The sequence below is a fragment of the Amphiura filiformis genome, chromosome 18 (assembly GCF_039555335.1).
Source record: "Amphiura filiformis chromosome 18, Afil_fr2py, whole genome shotgun sequence".
NCBI lineage: Eukaryota > Metazoa > Echinodermata > Ophiuroidea > Amphilepidida > Amphiuridae > Amphiura > Amphiura filiformis.
The window spans coordinates 13,657,772-13,667,534 of NC_092645.1; the positions used below are offsets into that span (position 1 = coordinate 13,657,772).

Below are 9,763 nucleotides of genomic sequence, written 5' to 3' on the forward strand. Positions count from 1 at the left end.
CTTAGGGGTGTTACAGAAAAGCCAACAAGTCCTAGCTGTGATTTACAAGAATAATAGCAAGTCCAACCAGGGAGGTAAATAACATGTTAACTGGGTGGGCAAATGCCCACCCAGTAAATTATTTTGCCCACCCAGTAAATTCAACTTGCCCATTGCCCAAAAGTGCCCACCCAGTAAATTATTTTGCCCACAAAAAAATTGGGCACCATATAATAATTATCATAAAAGTAGTAGGCCTACCAACGTGCATCTCTTGAAATCAACTTGCATTTTGAAAGTGATGTTGAATGTATCTGTTCTTAACATCTGCCAATTTATTCATTTACCATGTTTACAACTTCGAGCAGGAATAATTATCACACAATACAAATTTTCATAATTTCTTACCAAATAATTTCAATACATTTTAGAAAATGCCACTCGTCCAAAACAGGTATAATTAAATATATTTCTTTAATCTGTGAGTACATTTCCGAAAATCCAAACGCCTGGATGCCATTAATTATCGCTGCCCACCCAGTAAATTATTTTCCCTAATTTGAGGGCAAAAATAAATTAAATTACCCACCCAGTAAATTATCCTTATTTACCTCCCTGAGTCCAACGGCAAGTTACAGAAATGATAGGCCAAGCAAGTCCCATAGATAAGTTATAGAAACACCAGCTAGTTCCAATGGCGAGTTACAGAAACATAAGTAAGTCTTACCGGCAAGTTACGGAAACAAGTCACAGCCCACTGGCAAGTTGTTAAAATGTAGCAATTTATAGCAAGTTATTATTATTGAAGTGAGTCTCATTTCCTTTTTATTTTAAGTGAATAATATCTTTTATCTAACTTGCCGCATGGACTTGCTGCAAATTTCCAACTTGCCACATAGGAAATATCCAACTCGTCGCCTGAACTCGCCACTTCAACTCGCCTTTTTTCCTAACTCGCCCCATTTTTAACTCACCAAGTAGTTGTCCTCCTGTATCAATGTGGCAATTGATATTTTGCCTTTATATGTGTTATCATCCACTGCATCCAAGTTTTGAGATATTTTCTCAAAATATCAAGAGCTATCTCAAGAACCACTTAACCAATACTAGGCTTGTTGGTACTCATTTTAATGCATTTTTCATGCTCAGTCCAAATATGGTCATACAAAATATACAATTCTGGAATTTTTGAAGAAAATTTGAAAACTTGTCATCTGCAGTTGACACCCGCATGAGAGGGTTAAAACATAAGTACAGGGCAGTTTTAATGAAATGAAACATGGATGGATTATACACATTAGATTATTTCATCTTTAATTACGCAATGTGTGACATCATGCAACATATTTAACACTTGTCTTGCTAAAAAAGATTATGTCCTTCCTTCCATGTGTCACTCTGTTGAGACCAGCCCATCATAGGATGAGTCCGAGGTAGGACTGTAAAACTCTCCAGGGGTTGGGTGTTGATTTGAAGTAAGAGACGGCATACATTTGTGCACTTCTCTAGGTTTTTTATGTCTTGCCGTTGAAATATAAATCCAGAATGGCAGGGTTGGTGATTTTTTTAATCTTTTTTTTTTAATCAAAAATTGCTACCATCATTGCACATGCCTGGAAAAAGTGGGGAACTTGGGAACCATGTTCCCAGGAAATTTTGCTATTTGGAGGGAAATTTTTGTCTTCTAAACAAAGAAATACATAAATAATGGGAACATTTTCAATACTGGACGGAAATTTTGATGATGTTCCCGGGAAATATTGCATTTATTCCAGCCCTGACACATTGTTAACACCCTTTCTAGTTTACCCTTCTCAAGTTGTTTGTGACCCCTCACGTAAACGTGTAATTAGACCATCCAAAGAGCCGGCATATCACCAACAGTTGAAGTCATATGGGGCTGTTTTAAAGAAGTGCTACTCCATACTGCACTATAATACTACCATACTGACTCTTGTAAAGTCCCATGCCTGTTTTTATTCCAACCCACATCATTTTGTTGGGGCCAAAATTTTGTTAAATTCCCTGTAAATACGCTACCAAATGCAGTCTTTGCAAGGGGTAAGGGCTTGACCCCAGAAAGAAAAACAATCAACCCTCCAACATCTGATCAATCAGACCAATGTTGGCAATTTTTAAAACAAAGTTATTATCATCATCAACTTGAAATCCATATACCTGGATACCAATCATTTTGATACTGCCTAAAAACATGTTTCCAGCCTAAAATTTCACTGTGTTCAACGCTTATGACCTAAAAAGAAAATCAAGCTTTTATCTGATACCAAAATTTGCATTTTGATGGGGTCAAGTGGAGGAATGAGGCTGTCATTCAGTTCAAACACCTTTAGGTGTCTATCATTTTCTTCAGAAAGGGGCGTCCGAAATTTACAAAAGGTCAGCATCAATAAAATTGCGACCCCCAACAAAAATTTTATGACTCCCACCTTACCCCCTAAACAGGCTAAAATTGTATTGAAATCAGTCTTTTTGGTCATCAAAAATTTTATGACCCCCCTATTTTTTTTTCCAAAAATGTATGACCCCCAGTTTATTTGGGACCCCCCCTTCTGAAGACAATGATAGCCAGCCCCCTTAAGAGGGTGACTACATTTGGCCTGGACTACTCTTTGCCCCACTGCCAACTTTCCCCACCCCGTTCATCAACAAATATCCAGACCATGACTAGTATAATTGCCAATCTCTATCAATAGTTGTACAATAATGCCACATATGATGTCAAAACATAGACTCTTCTCCTATACTATGTGCATGTTCAAATGGTCATGAACATTCAAGGGGCTGAACCTCTAAATATGTGACCCGATTTAGTCCCGGGATTTAGTCCACTCAGGCTAATGTCGGTCAGCAAATCCGAAACTTGAGATATAGCCAGAAATAGATTAGGATTATAGTTAGTCACAATTAGACTCTGAACTTGTAAAATTGTTGTAACTTCGTAACCAAATCAGTTATAAACATGGGGTTTGGACTGATAGAAAGGTAAGTTTTTGCTTCATATAAACCTAATAATAACAACTCAATTTTGAAAAAATATTACTTTAGCCTAACTGGACTGGATCGGGTAAATTGTAAGCAGGGGTTTTCATATGATTTCCTCATATTTTGTTGCCAATATGTATGCATTTTATTTTATTTTCAAGCCATATTTGGTGTTTTCCCCTGATTTTACGCTGTTTTTCAGCTTTTTTAAAAGTAATTTTTCTCTCTTTTGGTCTGTGGCCTCTCACACCCCTGTTTAAGTCAATCTTCCGCCACCTCCTAAGTGCCTAGCATGTGCTTGGGGTTTAGAAATAGGAATATGCCAATCATAGTATGCACAATCATGTGAACCTCTTTGAATGAACCCCCAAAATGTGTCAATATGGCACAAACTTCTGAGTTTTAGTGTGCTTTGGAGGTTCAACAAAACCCCCTAAATATATTGGTTGAAAGTTTCCTTTGGGAGTGTCAAACCTCTAAATGCATCCTACGCAATGGTGAAACCCCTGAATAAACCCCTTTAACACCCTGAGCACTACCTGCCAATCTAACATTGCTTCTGATTGGTCAATTACATGATATCTTCACTTTAATCACCAATCAGAATGGAGCTTTGCAAATAATTCACCCCAATTTTTTGTGTGGTGAAATTATTCTAACCATAGTTGGCAGTGGTGATACAAACCCACCCTTTTTAGTTCAAACCCACCATTTATATTTTATACCCTTTAAACCAAAACTCAGAAACCCACCCTTTCTAAGCGTGGTTACTGATCATAGATAAGTGGTTATGGTGGTCCAGGAGGTGCAGATTTGCATCCAAAGAGAATTACATATAAAGTTTTAGATGACCAAACAGAATGGGATTTCAATATTTTTTTTGTGTTTCATTTAGTGTCATTCAATTGGAAATTACAGTAAGCTTTGAGATTGCAATTGTTGACTTCAAAACCCACCCTTTTTATCAGTAACCATGCATTATATTTGGACACACATTTTAACCAGAAATTTTTCAAACCCACTCTTTTAGGCATTTTGTGGACCCTTCAAGCCCACCCTTTCTAAAGCGTGGGTTACCAACTATGCTAACCAATGTTGCTGATTGGTCCAATTGATAATGAAAACTTCTTTTTGGCCAATCGGCAGGTACATTTAGTTCTCATGGGGTTAAGGGGTTCCTCCAAGTGTTTACCTCTCGTGTGGACACCGCTTCTGCCAAGATAGTTTTACACCCCCCTACGTCAACCCGTAACTAGACCATTCAAGATGCCGCCATCGATTGTTGAATCATCGCGGCCGGCCGGCCTACCCGCCTGGCGTAGGATAATGGTTACAGGCTGTGAGTAATTGAGCATTCAATATTAGATAACACACTTTGTTAGCCCCCTTATTGGATAACATACTTTGCTACTATTATACTCTATGTGGAAACTACTTTGGCATCATTGGGACTTAATAGGATGTATATTAGCTCATTAGGAAGACAATTTCATCTGTTAAAGGGACAATGTGCAAGTTACTTGTTGTTCAGAGTTGAACAGGTCCCTGCATAGCAGTGACCAGTGGCATAATCATGGAGGCAGCTTCCCCCTGTTTACAGTCTTTCCCCATCCCCTCATGGGATGCTGGCTGTCCTGATATTTAAGATTTAAGTCATTTTGCAGCAGTCAAGTTAGCTCAATCGATAAGGCGTTCGACTATGTGCGAGAGTTTGCGGGTTCGAACCCCGGTGGTGGTTAGTACGCTCTCGAGTTAAAGATTGAGTTAGCTTGAAATTCACTGGACAAGGAACTTACTGATAATTCAAATTGTCTCGTTGTAACCCGTACGAAACTTGGGGAGCTGATCCTGGCTGCGTTGGTCAGTATTGTGGAATGTGGTATGCGCTTCTTAGCTGCAAGTCCCTATGTAGTTGTTTAATAGTTTATGGAATGATGTGGGGCTGTAGTGGTCAGCGACAACCTGTAAAGTTTGCTGAGGCTTGTGGATCAATGTCGAGGCGTTGTGCCTGTGCAAAGCGCACTATAAATCACTGCGCTTTAAAAAAACCTTTTGACCATTTCCATCAACCTTTTCCCCCTTGGAAGTTGCCTCGCCCCCCCCTTCTGAACAAGTTTTGCCTACTAGCGCCAGAATTTTTTCTTTTACAAGATCTTACCATGGCCACTACAATCAGGAGTAAATGTAGAAAACTTTGCCCATAAATTCACTGAGATTGTGAGAATAGGGCAGGTGAATGTTTTAGCCTATTATGCTTCCAACTTAGAATGAGTCAGAGGACAAGAGTTATTTACGTCTGAAAATTAGGTCCTGATCCAACAAGAGCAGACACTGACTTATCCAAAACATGAAAAAGGTGTATAAACGGGACCATACCTTAACTTTTTTTGACACTATATCATGCAATTGGGCCAATAATTGTAAAACGAAAGCTTCCTGGCACAGTTACATTGATACATCATTTGGTTTATTCACACTGATCTCAACTTGTGATCTGGCAGACAGGAGGATACTTCTGTGGGTGGGTGGGTGATGATTTTAAGGTACAGGTTTACATGAAGGTATAAAGGAAGGTATACCCAGTTGTCCTCCAAAACTTGTGCTAACTGATGATAAAAGCCACCAGTTTCCCTTAAGGTGACGCAATCTTTTGTTGGTCGAAGCAACAAAAAAAGTTGATTTTAGTTGTCTAAATCCATATATTGTTGAAAAATAACACTTTGGTGTTTTGCAAAAGTTCATTCTACAAATTATATCCTTTGAAAACTTGCTTGATTTATTGTTGTTAACGATAACTGTTATGTACGTTTTACGAAAGTATTGTTGTTTCAGCCCTCTTTACAACATAACTCAAGAACCACAGCACTTACAAAAGTATATCTGTGATATTTGAATTCTTCTACACGCCCGCTATGAAATGATCAATGCAATTTTTACCAAAGCTCACTACCATTCGCAAGATGCTGAACTACCAAATCGCAACAATTTAAAATAGTTGCTAACCTTAATCAAAAAAGTATAGGACTGAAAATCCTCTTTGGGGCAAAACATTTTATGCTGTTTTTCAAGTTATTCTTTTTGTTTAATTTTTAAATCTAACCCCCCGATTTCACTTCCTCTCCATTGCCCACACACTCTAATAAATGTGTGGTGTTGCCACTGGGTATACCACATTCGATATTGGTTAGAAAAATGTTGATATTTACCACACATTAAGAATACCTGAAGTCCATTTCACTATACTTTACAAAGTTTCAAAAGTCTTAAAATTGTTTGAAACTTACAACGCATCGTAAAATCCATTTCGCTAAAATGGCTTACGATCAGTACCCTTAGTAAGTAATAGTGATTTACTACCTGTAGGGACCCTTCATAAAGTTTTGTCTGGTATTAAGGATACGATACATGATTTACCGACAAGTGACTCATTTCGGAATGCGATCATGAATTTTGAAGAAAAAAAAGTTTCCACAGGCTTCGTTGGGACTTGACCTAAAAAAAGGCGTAGAGGTACCATATTTACAGATTCAGGCTAAATTTAAAATTGATATAAAAGCGTTTGTTTTTGATCGATTACAAAAATTAATTTTGCCGTATAAAGAAATTGTATCTGGCGTGAATTAAACTACAGTTTTTATTCCTAGGGCTCTTTGACTTCTTCAAATAATTTTTTTAATGATAGAGTGAATCCCCTGGCCCTCTATAATTACGCACAAAAGATCGACCCCCTTAAGGTATTCATAACTTACAAACGGTTACTTGAGTTAAGAAAATTTTGGGTCTCTTTCTTTTTATCAAGATGGACAACCCAAATCAAACAAAAATAATTATAAGAATTAAGATAGGGGTGGCATGGAGAAGACAGTACTTGCAAACCACATTTGGTCCTTTAAATTTTTCTGTCGAAGACACAACTGCACCAGACAGATCACAGATGACCTTATCGGCACTTTAGAGAAAAGAAAAGCGAGGAAATTGACAAAACCGATGCGACATCGCTTTTCTTGTCGCATCATAGATGGGAATATCAGATCCTACCATAGCCGGCTTGTCACACTTGGCAGCGGTTGTAATGCAATATGGATTAGGCCAACTTATTAGTTATGACGTCATGTCTTTAGTGCTTTGCTCATGGCCATAGGTTTCAACATAAAAAGTTCAAAGTTGTCAGATATTTTCTCAAAATATCAAGAGCTATCTCAAGTACAACTTAACTAGTAGTGGGCCTGTTTGTACTCATTTTAATGCATTTTTCATGCTGATTCCAAATATAATCATACAAATTAACAATTTTTTTTGAATTTCTGAAGAAAAATTGGAACTTGTCTGCAGTCGACACCCGCACAATGAGGGTTAATGATGAGTTGAAAGTTTGTCGGGAACCCGTGTGATTGCCGAAGCCAGTTATGGACCAGTGACTTAGTTAGCACTTCAAGTAGATAGCATGTGACATATTCCTTTATGATAATGTTAGCATCGTGGGTTTGGATTTCGTTAATAAGTTTTAACACATATGTTCAAAGATTTGAAATGCCACGATCTATCAGGGATTAAGAGAACTATTTAGTTTGAACTAGTTTGAAAAATCGCAATCAGTATAAAATAGGATGATATTTTTGTATTGAAATTAGGATTTACAGTTTGCCCAGTTACTATATCATTTATTTATTTGTAAATCCTAGAAATCATAATGTATTAATGAAATGATAGTATTGGCTGGGGTGAAGGGCAAGGATTCTATTGCATGCGTAAACGGTGTGACATTTTCATATAATGTTGGGAAGAGATAGTAAGTTTTGGCACATATGTTCTATAGTTTTGAAATGCCACAATGCATCATGTATTAGGGGCATCAGGGAAGGGGCTCTTGTGCACTTTTACAGAGGGCAATGGGTTATTCTATTTAAAATCCACACTCCCTGTGTGGAAGATTTTGGAAATATCTTCCACAGGGGGAGTATGAATTTCAAATGGAATGAACACATTAGCAGCTCCATTTGGAACTCGCCCTCCATCAGGGGAAGATTCAGGTTGAATATTTCTCAGAGGGTGTATGTAATTTAAATGGAGCTGCCTAATGTGTTCATTCCATTTGAAGTTCATACTCCCCCTGTGGAAGATATTTCCAGAATCTTCCACAGGGGTAGTGTGGATTTTAAATGGAATAGCCCAATGTGAAGGGTGTGACATTAATATAGGAGTAAGCAAGCTATAGTGTGTTGAGTTATTATTCAATTCAAATCGTTATTTCTATGATAAAAATAGCTCAGCTTTTAAGTCCAAATGAGTCCTCAATGGGCTGTTCCAGTTGAAATTGATACACCCTGTGTGGAAGACATGACCTTAATCTTCCACACTGTTCGTGAGAATTCAAAATGCCTGAATGGGTGACGTCATTCACATTGTAGTCTATATAATACCAATTTATCGATACTCACTCTCCTGTACCGATACATTGATTTCTTAGTACTACTAGTCTTTGACACATGTTGGTTCAGATACTGCATATATACTGTGTCACATTGATAATGAATAATGAAGAAGTCCCTAATCAATCTTGGGGGGAAAATGTAACAAGAACCTGGGACTTGACTTTCATTAGCCTTATAGCATGACTTGAGCAATAGAAAACAAGCTTAACAATTTTGTTTTGATTGGATTTTCCCAACATCAAGCTTCATTATGCTCTTATTTATATTGCGTATACAAATAACATAGATTTTGCCATTCCTACATGTTCATGTCATTTTATCAGGATTATTTGGGATAATCCCTGTAGGTTTGAGACTTAGGCGGGATAAAAATGTTGATCTATTTGATTAATTAATGAGTTTCTAATTACTGAAGAAACTATAGCAATCAAGAATAGTCAATATTTATAGACTAATTGATTGAGACAATCGCACTACGGAGTACTCGTCTATACCCGGTAATTTGAATTAGTGTGCCGCACAGACAAGAACGAACTTGTTGTTTACCGCATACATTGTACGCTATTTAAGCATCATTATAGCTTCACTACGGTTTCGAGCGGAGACCGCGACATGACTTAACTAGTCCTTGCAAATAGGTTCATGAGTGTGTTGTGGTAATCAAGTATCTTCTTGTTTAGCTTTTATGCTCTGCATGCTAGCCATGGGCTTCAATATAAAAAGTTATGAGGTATATTCCCTCACAATTTCAAGAGCTATCTCAAAAACCACTATTCAATACTGGGCTTATTTGTACTCATTTTAATGCATTTTTCATGCTGATTCCAAATATGGTCATTGAAATGTACAATTATGAAATTTTTGAATTTTTATAGAAAAATTTAGAACTTGTTGTCTGCAGTCGACCCCCATGTGGAGAGGGTTATGGGCATCTGTCTTTCCAATTTTATTGTTTTATTTTGTTTTCATTATACAAGGGAACAAACCAGTATATAAATAAACTAGTTTTGTTGTGGAGGAATGGTTTTAAAATGTCAAGTATGTTTCCTGCATTCTTTTTTTATAAAAATAAAATGTGTTATTTTTACGGTTTTGTTATAAATAGCAAGGAGCTAGGAGGGTAGCTTTTGTTCTCCTAATATTTATAGGGCTTTATAACTTGGTTTTGCAAGTCCATTAATTTACTCTCATTTTAGACGTTTCATCTTCCCATCAGAGGATTTCATCAGTAATGCGACGATCCAGCCACTGCACGCCTCGGCATGTTGCTTGAAATGCAAAATTTATGAAATAATTTGAGGGGTTTACAGGGCTTTGTTGATCTCGGGTTTGTCTACTATGATAACCAG

General features: G+C 37.3%; 1 long non-coding RNA gene across 1 annotated transcript in view; it reads left to right on the forward strand.

Annotated features, from left to right (window-relative positions):
• LOC140139898 (uncharacterized) overlaps positions 1-9,763 on the forward strand; it is a 280,876-nt gene that overhangs the window by 107,235 nt on the left and 163,878 nt on the right. The gene's annotated exons all lie outside the window — the stretch shown is intronic.